Below are 12,008 nucleotides of genomic sequence, written 5' to 3' on the forward strand. Positions count from 1 at the left end.
TCTTATACAACCCTGTGAAGTGAGATCTTATTATTAGTCTCATTTCATAAATGAGAAAACAGACTCAGATCAGTGATATCAAACCACACAGCTGGTGAGGGACAGTGTGCGACTGAAACCCAGGCCTGTGGGACTCCAACGCCCTGCCATATTTGCTTTACCAGCTCGGGTGCGGCCCAGGCTGGCCCCTTCTCTCCCAGCAGGGCTGCCTGGGGCCTGGCAGAGCTGCCTGGCTGTCCTCGAGCAAGAGGCTGACGGGGGCTGGACAGCAAACTCCTCCCGCCTCCACCTGTTCTGGACCAACCCCCCACTTTCCCAAGTAGACACGGCTTCAGGGTCTCCCCAGGTGCAGATGGCACCACGTGGGGTCACAGGCCCTTCAAACAGGCGATTTACGAGCCTGTCACATAGACCTGTATGAGCTACACCAGGATCAGTGTTAATGCCTCCTTGACTAAGATTATGCCCCTGAGCAGCTCCTTCCCGTTGGAGAGACCTGGGGCTCTGTCCTGTCAACTACCCAGAGGTGGTGTCAGCTCACACGGGGGTCTGGGGGAGGCAGGACAGGACTGTGGGCTCTGCCAGGCTGGCCATGAACTCGCGTCTCCTTTAAGAGCCGGGCTCTAAAGTTCCGACTCTGCCACTTAACCTCTTTTCACCTCAGTTTCCTCATTTGAAAAATGGAAATAATAACAGCACTGGCTCATGTGGTTGTCATGTGGACCAAGTTAACATGTGTAAAGAGCTTAGGACAAGGGCCCCAGCACGTGCCTTAAACAATCAGTGTGTGGTCGTTACAGATAGTACCTTAAATGCCCTGTCCCGCCCCCCTCAGCCCAGCTCCTCTGCTCTCATCGCATCCCACCTCCACCACCCACACTTGCTCCTGGAACCCTGCCCTCAGTCTTCATGCGCACCGGCTCAGAGGCCTCGGGGTGAGACCCCAGGGATGGTTGCATTTCTCAGGGGCCTCTGGAAACCCGAGCAGTTTTTGAGGCCCACAGGGACGCTTAGAGAAGCTAAGTTACTCACCAGCTACTGAAGATCACGACCCCAGGATGCATTAACTGTTAGGTGACTGAATCCTTCTAGGATCTCAGCTAGAGCCTACCACTGGGATTGCCGGCTGTGGAAGGGAAGCCCTCCTCTGCCACAAGTAGACCCCCAAACTATGGGTCTGCCCACCCTCTACCTGCTGACCGCCTCCTGCCAGCCTACAGAGAGACTGTGCATTCACTCATGCAGCAATTCTTAAGGGAGATAAGAGGTGAAAGGAAATAAAGCACTGCTTGTCCCCTAGAATTTTATAGGCTGTTTCTTCCACTAGTGCATCCTGGGGTCATGACTTTCAGTAGCTGGTCTGAAGGTCAGGGAGGAGAAATTAGGCTGGACCTCAAGAAGCACTTCTTGTGGGGAGGGGCAGTGTGGTACAGTGGTTACAGCCACAGACTCTGAGGGTCACAGACCTGGGACTGCATCCCAGTTCCACGGCTCACCAGCTGTGTGTCCTCAGGCAAGTAACTTAACCTCCCTGAGCATCATGGTCCTCACCTGGAAAGTGAAGGTAACAGTGTGTGCCTTGCAGGCCCTCGGGGCTGACTGAGACATGGCGAGGGAGGAGCCTGGCACAAGGTGAGCACTCACTTCAGAGCAGCCTTTATCCTCTTGGAGGGAGTCGCGCTTTGGGGGAAGAACCAGGCAAACCCCAACTCTACTCCTTCTGCCTCATTTGACCTCCCTGAGCCTCGGTTTCCTCATCAGTGAAATGAGGAAAACACAGCCTGACCCTTGGGAGGGGATTGGGGGAGGATCTGGAGGCGGGGGAGGTGAATCGATCTGGACCCTGAAGGTCCAAACCCAACACTACCCTCCTCCAGGGGAGCCGTCAGCTCCTCCTCCCGCCTTCTTCGTCTCCACCTCGGTGTTGAGGTCGCATGAAGGGTGGGGTGGGGGAGACGCACAGGGATGAAGTCCCAGTCATGCCCTGAGCCAGCGTTTGGTGCCTCAGTTCCCTGCCAAGTGTTGCCCAGGCTCTGGGGACCCCTCCAGTGATGGGGAGCTCACCACCCCCTGGGCTGGGTGGCAAGAATCCCAGGGCACCAGAGGGGATGCGGCAAGGAGTCCTGAGCTGCTGCAGCCTCCAGGCACCAGCCCTGCAGGGCGCAGCCGGCCCAGGGCCACATCCTGAGAGGTATCCCCAGCATCACAGGAGCAGTTTTCCCCAGTAACTCCAGGTACTATGGGAGAGAGGGAATCTGCGTATTAGAGAGACAGTGAAAAAAAAATTTTTTTTAGTGATAAAGAAAAGGGAAATCTAAAGTCTCCTGGGAAAAGACAGGACCCATTTTTCAATTTCTCTTTGAATCATCTGAAAAAAATTATACCTTAACCACAGTGGCTCTTTATTGATTCAGGGAGTAACAGAGCTATTAGCCCAAGACCCGCAAGGCAGGGCCTGGAGAGCAGAGACCTCGGCCCCCCACTGTGATGTCCAGGGGCAGCCGGCACCACATGCAGGGAACACTTTGCTCTGGGAGCCACCTCCAAGCTCTGCCTGAACTCACTGTGTGGCCTTGGGAAATCCCACTCCCTCTCTGGGCCTCTTCTCCTCCTTGCTCCTGAAGGGTGGGACCAAGGGGTCTCTGTAATTTATCCAGATCTGAGCTGATGTTCAGGATCTAAAATGGCCAAGGGGGCGAGAAGGGGCAGACCAGAGATGGGACTGAAGGGTATAGACAGGAAAGACCAGAGGAACAGGCTGGGTGACCATGAGTTTCCCCAAAACCTGGCTGCCGGGTCCTGACTGCACTGGAGGCTTCACCCTCCACCAGGAAACCTGGAGGCATCCTCGACCCCTCCCACTCTCTCCTTGCAGCCCACATCAAATCCACCTCCAGTTTCATCTCCCCAAACCGCTGCCATCATCCTCTCTCTCTGACTCCATGGCCTCTTCCCACCCCAACACCTGCCATCATCTCCCATCTAGACCTTTTCTCAGCCTCCTCCCAGCCTCCTCCTTGCAGCCCACATCAAATCCACCTCCAGTTTCATCTCCCCAAACCGCTGCCATCATCCTCTCTCTCTGACTCCATGGCCTCTTCCCACCCCAACACCTGCCATCATCTCCCATCTAGACCTTTTCTCAGCCTCCTGCCCACCGTCCTCTCCTGACCAGAGGCTGCAAAGAGCAATTCACTGCAGAAATCCACTCAGGCCTCCTGAGTTCTGGCCTTTCCCCCGTGTTCTCAGGAGGAGGACAGAGCTGCTCCCTGTGGCCGACCTGGTCCAGTGGGGCCTGGCCCAGCCCCCCACCTCCAGCCTCACTTGCTTCCTCCTTTCCCATCATACCTCCACTCAGGCCCCGAATTCACCCCCCTAGCACTGCAGATTCTTTGCACGCACTGGAGCACACCTCCTCCCCATTTCTCCAGAGTTTCCCCTCCTTGCCCCTCAGACCTCCTCAGGGAAGCCTTCCTCGACCTTCCTGCCAAGGTCAAACCCCGGCGCAGGGTCCCAAGCCCTGGGAACCTCTTCCGGGGCACACTGGTCACAGGGCAGGTTCCAGGTCATTTGGTGACTGTCTGTGCCCCCACTGGGCTGTGAGCTCAGGGCTGGGAAGTGTCATTGTTTCATTCACTGCCGTAGCCCCTAGAACAGGGCCTGGCACATCGTAGATGCTCAGTAAACACTGGTGGGAGGAAGGCATGGAGGGAGAAGAATCGGTGGAGTTTGCTCTGTTCAGAGAAGGTGCCTGGAAAAGAGAACAGAGACACAGGACTAAAGGATGGAGGACCAGGGGCTCCCGAGCCACAGCCGGGGACTCAGGAGATGTCATCTCCAGCCGGGAGCCCCTGAGGCTGAGTTGGGGGACAGAGGATGAGAATCACTCTGGGAAGCCCCAGATGGAGGCCAGAGAGGCAGGAGGGCCAGGAGGGACATGGTCTCCCCAGAGGAACATGGTCTCCGCTCAAGGCTCCCATCTGCAGGAGGACCCGCCACTCTGACCACATCCCTCCCCTGCTCCCGAACCATCCTTGGCTCCCAGTGCTGCCTGCTCAACCCACCTTCCCCGCCTCACCTCCCTCCATTTGTCCCCACAGGCCCTGGGCCTGGTCCCTAATCTACCACTTTCTTCAGCTCAAGTGTCACCTCTTCCAGGAGGCCTTCTCTGATTCCCTTTGCTGCTTGTCCCTCCTCCATTCCCAGAAGACCCAGCTGATGTCCCTCCTACAGAGCTTGTGTCAGTCTCACCACTAGATCGTGAGCTATTGGAGGTGACAGGAGGTTTTATTCTTCTCTCCCTCACCCTGGCACACAGCCCAGCACGCAGTGGCCCTCAAACTGGGCGGGACAAATGAATGAATGAGTGAATGAACATTACTAGCCTCCATTTATTCAGGACCTGCTGTGTACCAGGCACTGTGCTAACATTTTACGAGCATCATTTCATTTAATCCTCCCTACAACCCCTTGTAGAGTGTACTGATATATGCCCATAGTACCGACGGGGAAACTGAGGCTCGGGGGGTTGGGTCATTCACCAAGGTCACACAGCAAGTAAACTGAGGCAGTAGAACCTCCCTGCTCAGCTCCATCCGATGTCTCTTGCTCTCCTCCTGAGCTGAGCCCATAGTTCATGGTCACATTCAGGGCTTCCCTGCCAATCCCTCCACTCACTGAGGACCCACGATGGCTGCTTTGGTTGAAAGTCATGATCACAAACACCCAGCCTCAGTTCAACAAAGAAGGACCTGCCTTTTCCCAGTGCGTGTGCAGGCATGAGTGTGTCACTTAGGGACCCCTGCGTAAGTGACAGGTACGTCCATAAGAGACCCCTCAGTCCTACCCACGGACTCTCTCCATGCTTATCGTAGGCAGAGGGCCCTGTCCTCTCCCCTCCAGGGGCTGGCAGCCCTCCCAGGCCCATGTGGGTGCTGGAAGCTCCTTCTCCATTGTTCCGGGAACATCACCTATATATCATGAAGTCTGAGGCTGTAATGTCAGCGTCATTTGTATATCTCCAACGAGCCAGAGGCCACAGGGCTGTTCAGATCCCAGAGATTCTGGAGCGGGGAGGAAAATGCTCAGATGAAAACAGAGGGAGCACAGAGGAAACAGGATGTGCCGGGGAGATTAATCCACTACTCAGACATGAAAGAAATATGTTTACTTATATTTTATTGCATCTTATTGGAATGTACACTTCATACTTAGCTGCTTGCAAGCCTCGGATTATCCAGAGAGAAAGCAAAATGAAAGACAAGAGAATAAAAACATGGACAAAAAAGCTCCTGAAATTGAAATCATTAAGAGAGAGAAATAAAAGCCAGACTTGAGACAAAAGCAGTCACTTGGCGCCAGGGCCCTCTCAGCACTGACACCAGGTCCCCAAGACCACAGAGCCCAGTGCCAGCTGCCCACCAGCCCTGCAGTCCTGATCACTGGCATCAGGGAAAGTCCCAGGCCAGATCAGGAAGCTCTGCTGTCCTAGAGCTGCTCCCTACTTGCTATGTGACCAGGGCAGGTCACTGCCCCTCTCTAAGCCTCATTCCCCAAGGATGAAATGAGAGGCCTGGATCAGACACCTTCAGAGGCAATGGGAAGAGGCGGGGAGTGGTTAAAATAAGAGCCCTTCCTGGGGTTCAGGGAATCCCATAGACAGCCCCTGTTATGAGCTGAATTGTGACCCCCCCATTCATATATTGAAGCCCTATCTAATCCCCAATTGGACTATACTTGGAGATGGCCCTTTAAGGAGGTAATTAAGGTTAAATGAGGTCATAAGGGTGGGGCCCTAATCCAATAAGACGAGTGTCCTTCTCAAAAGAAGAAGAGACACTGGGGTGCACACACAGAGAAAAGGCCATGTGAGGACCCAGAGAGAAGGCGGCCGTCTGCGACACAGAGAGAGAGGCCTCAGGAGAAATGACCCTGCCAGCACCTTGATCTTGGACTTCCAGCCTCCAGAACTATAAGAAAATAAAATTCTGTTGTCTAATCCACCCAGTCTGGTAGCCTGTTATGGCAGCCCTAGCTGACTAATACACCTCAATAAGACCCACTGATAGATCTGAACCAACGGTACCCAGTAATCAGGATGACGTGCTGAGGGCAGGTGGAGAGAGGTGGATGTTAGTACATTTTCCTGACCCTTATGCACCTTCTGTCTCCACCAGCATCCCAGCCCCTGTGCCATCTGTGCCTCCCCCATCAAAATTGCACCCAGGAAAGGCCCTGAAATCCCCTCTCACTGCAGAGTGATTGGCCGAGGAGGAGGAAGGAGTAGGGGCCTGGTCCCCCAGGGCAAAAACTTCCATCTTCTAACAAATGGGCACTAAGAATCTCAGGCATCAAAGAGGGAAGACCTTGGTGGAAGGGAACCCTCCAGCTTCCTGGCCACTGATTCTGCCCACCCTCAAGGCCAGAAAATCGTGGGGGAGGCAAGGAGCTCAGGAGGGACTGTTAGTGGAATGTCCAGGTGCTGCTGCTGGTGTACGTGTATGTGTGTTTTGAGAGAGACAGAGACAGAGGGAGGGACCAGTACCTCAGTAATAACACAGAGTGGGAAGCGACTCAGACACCTTTTTATCCCTGGTACCAATGATGAAGCCTCCTTAGCTGCCCAGAGCAAGAATGAGGCTCCCAACCAGGCTCTGGAGACACAGTCAAGACCCAGACACAGCCCTGGGCTGGAAGGTCCGGCAGCCTGGTTGAGGCCCCACTATGTCAGAACATGGTGACCACTGGGGACACAGGAATACAGATGTGAACAAAACACAAAAATCTCTGCCTTCATGGCAAACCGTAGCCAACGTTTATTGAACATTTACTGCATTCTGAGCACCGTACGAAGCCCTTTGCAGGACTGACCTACAAATTAGGTATTATCACTGTCCTCGTTTTATAGATGAGGAAATTAAAGTTAAGTATCTTGTCCCATGTCCCACCCTATAAGTAGGTGCTGGCATCAGGATTCAGATCCAGGTTGGTCTGATCCAGTCGGTTTTCTAAACACAACATTATTAGTACTAATAGAAGCACCATTATTATCTCATTAGCACTATTAAGACAGACATCCCCATTAGCCTGGAATCACCAGATCGTGATGATAGTTGCTGGTGCTAACTGAGCTGGGTCAACCAGATGCCCCTTGCTTGCTCAGCCTTTTACATCAGCATCACGTTAGAGAGCCTGCGCGGTGGGACTTTCCTTACTCCTGTTGCGTAGATGAGGAAACTGAGACCCAGAGACACTAAGGTATGTGAATATCCCAGCAACTAGTGAGTGGCTGAGCGGGGATTTGCATCTAAGAGTAGCTCCAAAGCCCTTAATTGAGGTCGAGAGAGGTTAAGGAACTAAAGTAATTAAACCCACACTATCGACACTTGCACAGCCAGATGTCTTAAGGTGGCCAATTAGACAATGTTCTGATGTCAGCATGTACAATCCTTGCTTCTTGCTGCCAAGTACCATGCCCTTGACACCCTTTTATCAGTCCCTCCCTGAGCCATGGGAGTTAGCACATGCTGATACGTTCTCAAAACTGGAGCGAGGGTGTCTGTTGCAAACATCACTGAGTTACTTGAAATGGCTGGAAGTGTAAAGCTTTACTTTTGAAAGTCATGTCAAAACCTTGTTAGGGTTGGGGTGGGCGAGCAGAGTCAGAAAAAGGGACTCGGTCACAAGTATGCCGGTCCAGGAAGCCTCTGTGTGCCCATGAGCCTGAGACTCTACTCTCCTAACAGAGACACCAGGGCAGCCAGAAAGCACCAGTACAAGGACCTGCCAAAGTCCAGCTCCCCGCAGCAGGCACTGGGAAGCCACAGAAGGAACGAGTGGGAACCATGGCAGCACCAGATAAACCAAGCAGACCACAATGCTTCTGATAACTAAACTGCCACTGGGACCACGGCCCACAGTTGTAGGTCAAGAACCCATGTGCCAAACCCAAACAGGGTGTTTGCCTGCTAAAATAAAAGATTTAAATAGGGAGGGCCTAGATTCCTCCGGAAGATATAGCCACTGCAATAAGGCAACAAAAATAAATATAAGGCACATGGATTTGAAAGAAAGAAATAAAACTGTCTCTATTCGGAGATGGTATGAGTCTCTTCGTAGAAAATCACAAGGAATCCACTAAAACAAACAAAAAAAAGCCTTCCCAGAGCTGAGTTCAGCAAGCTCACAGTATAAAAGATCAACACACGAAAGTTTACTGTATTTACTAACAATGTATTTACTAACTGTATATATACTGACAATGAACATGTAGAAACCGAAACTTAAAACACAGTGACGTTTACAGTCTCCAAAGGAAATGAAATATTTAACTTACACTTAACAAAGCATAAATGAGGTCTGCATGCTGCAAATTACTGTAAAGAGCTTGGAAGTTATCATTCCCATCCCCACAATAAGAAAAAAAGCCGGGCACACTGAAAATCATCAATCATCTTCTGAGATCCATCAGAGAATTGAGGTCACAGACAAACTGGTGCCCCGAAACCTGGAAAGGCAAGAGGATACCTAGAATCACAGCTTACCAAGGACAGAAGCCCTTAACTGGAGCCAGCAACTGTAGGAGCGCTTTCAACTCAACATGAGTTGCTGAGGTCTCACAGTCGACTAGCTTGGGAGCTAAAAACTCCAAGAAGGCACGTCGTAAGGGGGACTCCCACATTTTGTGAGTTTAACCTCCAGGAACCCCATAAGGTTTTCAATGTGAAGACAGGAGAATTCAGATGCACTGAAAGACTGAGACATAATTCTAGGACTGTAGAATGTTTCCCCTCCCTGCACAACGCCACTTCAATAAGGCTCCTGTAGCTAAAAGGACTGCAAGCCTCAGACCCTATTTAAGGAGACTTTAGGAAAAGTCAAGACGACAAGGACACTGGAGGAAATTTTAGCCTCTGATACTGGGACTACAGCAAATGTAAACACAGCCTAACTCCTGGCCAGATAAACGTAAAACCTCCCGTTAAACCTCCCATTAAACGCTGATTTACCTGGGTCCCTTTGACCTGACACATCATGTCTAGCTATCAACAATAAATTTCACTCAAGGGCAAAAACACAGTCTGAAGAGATAAAGTAAGTATCCCAAGGAGGAGGGTATACAGGCATCTCCAGTGAGGTATTGATGTTGTTTTTACAACAAAATAAGTCCAAATGCTCTCACCCTGATGTGTGGACAAGTGATACAGGATTCTCATTAGAAAGGGCATCAAGAAATCTTTCAATATGGAAATCAATGGACGCTCGTGAAGAGAATTACCAGCTGAATAACGAGGAAGGGCAAGTCAATAGAACTGAGAAAATATGGAGGAGAGAAGCCACAACTCACTCCCTGGTTACGGGGTCAGAGACACCAAATTGATTAAACAATGACACTGAATTATGAGGAAACATGCAACTTCTTAACAAAGACAGAAACCAACTAACGGGATAACGAATGATCCTCGAGGAACATCAGAGCCTGCAGTCATCTGAGCATTTTCTAACCACATAAATGATTCCTAAAGGCCCCACCTCTGTCCTGATCGAGCGCTGGGGCTAGACCCTCAGCCAGGTCCCACCCTCACCATGCTCTCTGAGCTCAGTCTCCCCAGTGCCTTCTCTGGACCAGAGACCAGTCCGTCCTGCCTACCTGTCCGCCCTCAATGTGTAGTCCACCCCTTCCAGGAAGTCTCCCATGATTACTCCAGGCCCCAGTCACTCAACCTCTGACCTCAGTCTAAACAGCAGTACGCCCTGAACCATGTGCTGATATTTAGTAAGAGTGTGAGTAGTGGCTCTTTCTTGCAGGTGAGAACTTGGACTCTGGGGTCAGGAAGACCTGGGTTCACATCCCAGTTTTCTGTATGACCTTGACCAAGCTGTTACCAGCTCAGCCTCAGTTCTCTCATCTGTGAGGTGAGGGTTATGATTTCCACCTCTCAGCAGATTTAATGAAATGCGGAATGTAAAGTGCTGTCACGATGCCTGACACTTAGGCAGCGCCCAAGAAATGTTGGTCATGGTTATAACCGCACCTACCAGTGTACAGAGCACAGCCAGATCTGTTAGGGTCAAGCTCTCTCTCCCATAGAAGGGACCACATCTGGCATTTCTACAGCACTTTAAAGTTGGCAGAGCCCATTCACGCCATTTGTCTGTGGGGAACCTCAGATCCCCAGAGAGCAGGCAAGAGTGTGAGTCTGGGGCCAGAATCTCTGGGCTCAAATCCTGCCTTCACCACCTCCTAGCTCCCCTGTGCAAGTTCTTTCCCCCATTTGACCTTTAGTTTCTTCACCTGTAAACTGGGGCTAACAATGCTATCTCTTTGTAGGATTGTTATAAGGTCTATACATGTAAAGCATGTAGGACAGTGCCTGGCCTGTAAAAGTCCCTCCATCATGTCTGAGATCTTTATCATCCTCCCCATTTTACAGATGAGCAAACTGAGGCCCTGAGAGGCTAAGGCACGTGTCCAGGACCACACAGATGATGGCTGTCAAAGCCAGCTCTTTAACTCAGATCCATAGTGTCTGGACCCGCATCCCAACTACCATGTGTCAAGGGCTGTGCCCTTTACGCCTCATCTCGTCCCACAGCCATCCTCGGAGGGAAGTCTCCTCATTTTCCACTTCACAGGTGAGGGAACCGAGGTCCGGGGTGCGCGTGGAACTGACCCGAGGTCCCACAGCCAGTAAGGGAAGAATTCCCCAGAATTCAGACCCAGGGCTCCCTGTTCCCAAACCCGCAGTGAAGGCGGTTTCCTCCTCCCTTCCTTCCCGACAGGCCCCAGCTGAGGGGAGAGGGCTGCAGGGACAGGGGACCCGCTGGGGCCTGTAGGGAGGGCAGGCTGGGCAGCCACCCCCAGGGCTCCAGAGATCGCCCGAGTTCCGAACTTTGTCTGCTGGGAACTCTGCAGAGTTCAATCCTTGGCAAAGCCAGAACCTCCTCTGAGAGCAGGAAGGAGAGGGGAGAAGGACGCACTCTCTCTCCATCCTCTCCCTTTGGCATCTGCAGAGCCGCGCACGTGCATCAGAAGAAGAAGGCACATCCTCAAGGGCTCCAGCATGAACCCCACACAGATGGATTTTTCTGAGCCTCATTATCTTTCCCTCCCAAGGTCAGAGGTGATGTCAATAACTTCCTGCCCATTGCCTGGCACAGATCTGCGGCGAGGCCGCACGCCTGTTTTAGGAGCTGTAAATCCATCCTCCCTTCCCCTAGAAATCATTTGGAAACCCGGTTGCTAAGTCCACCTAAATCCAGTGGTTCATGAGTCAAAGGCCTCTTCTGGGCTCGTGCTCGGCTGTTGAGGCTCCATCTCCCCAGACCAGGTTCTATCCAGGGTCAGGGGAGCTGCAGGACCCACCGAGGCCAGGCCCAGAGAAAACCCCCCAAACCATATGGCAGTTGTTGCCCCAGCCTGCATCGGCCCTCACCAGTCACCCGGGGGTGAGTGCTCTCACCAACCGGCCGGAGGAGAATTCCTAACAAGTCTGCAGGGAGAGAATCCACCTGGTGCCAGAGCTTCACCCTCAGGCATATAAAAAGCCCTTGTTAAGCTCCAGAGAACACCCTGGTTCTGAAGTGGCACAAACATTTGACTCGGAGTCCCATCACTTTACAAAGCCAGAGGGCTTAAGGCAGCATCTCCTCCAGGTGGGGAGGCAGGAAGTGGAGACTACTTCCAGCCCCTCTTCCCTGCGGCGCTAGAGAGCTGTGTGTGGTGCTGCGAGCAGCGGGGGCTGAAGATGGGGAGCCCTCCTGTGCACGGGGCACGTGCACGACCTGCCTGAGGTCACACAGGGAGTGAGGCGCAGAGCTGGACTGAACCCAGGTCCACCGGGTTCCCGAGCTAATGCTCTTAACACTTAGGCGGCAGTCTGCAGATTCCCAGAAGAGGGTGGGGTGTGTGGAGGATTGGGAGGGCCAGGCCTGAGAGCCCCAAAGTCCCGAAACACTCCTTGCTCCCCCCAGGTGGTGGGGGCACGTCTCGAAGCTTCTACTCCTCG

The sequence above is a fragment of the Phocoena phocoena genome, chromosome 1, assembly GCF_963924675.1.
Source record: "Phocoena phocoena chromosome 1, mPhoPho1.1, whole genome shotgun sequence".
In the NCBI taxonomy this organism is placed as follows: Eukaryota; Metazoa; Chordata; class Mammalia; order Artiodactyla; family Phocoenidae; genus Phocoena; species Phocoena phocoena.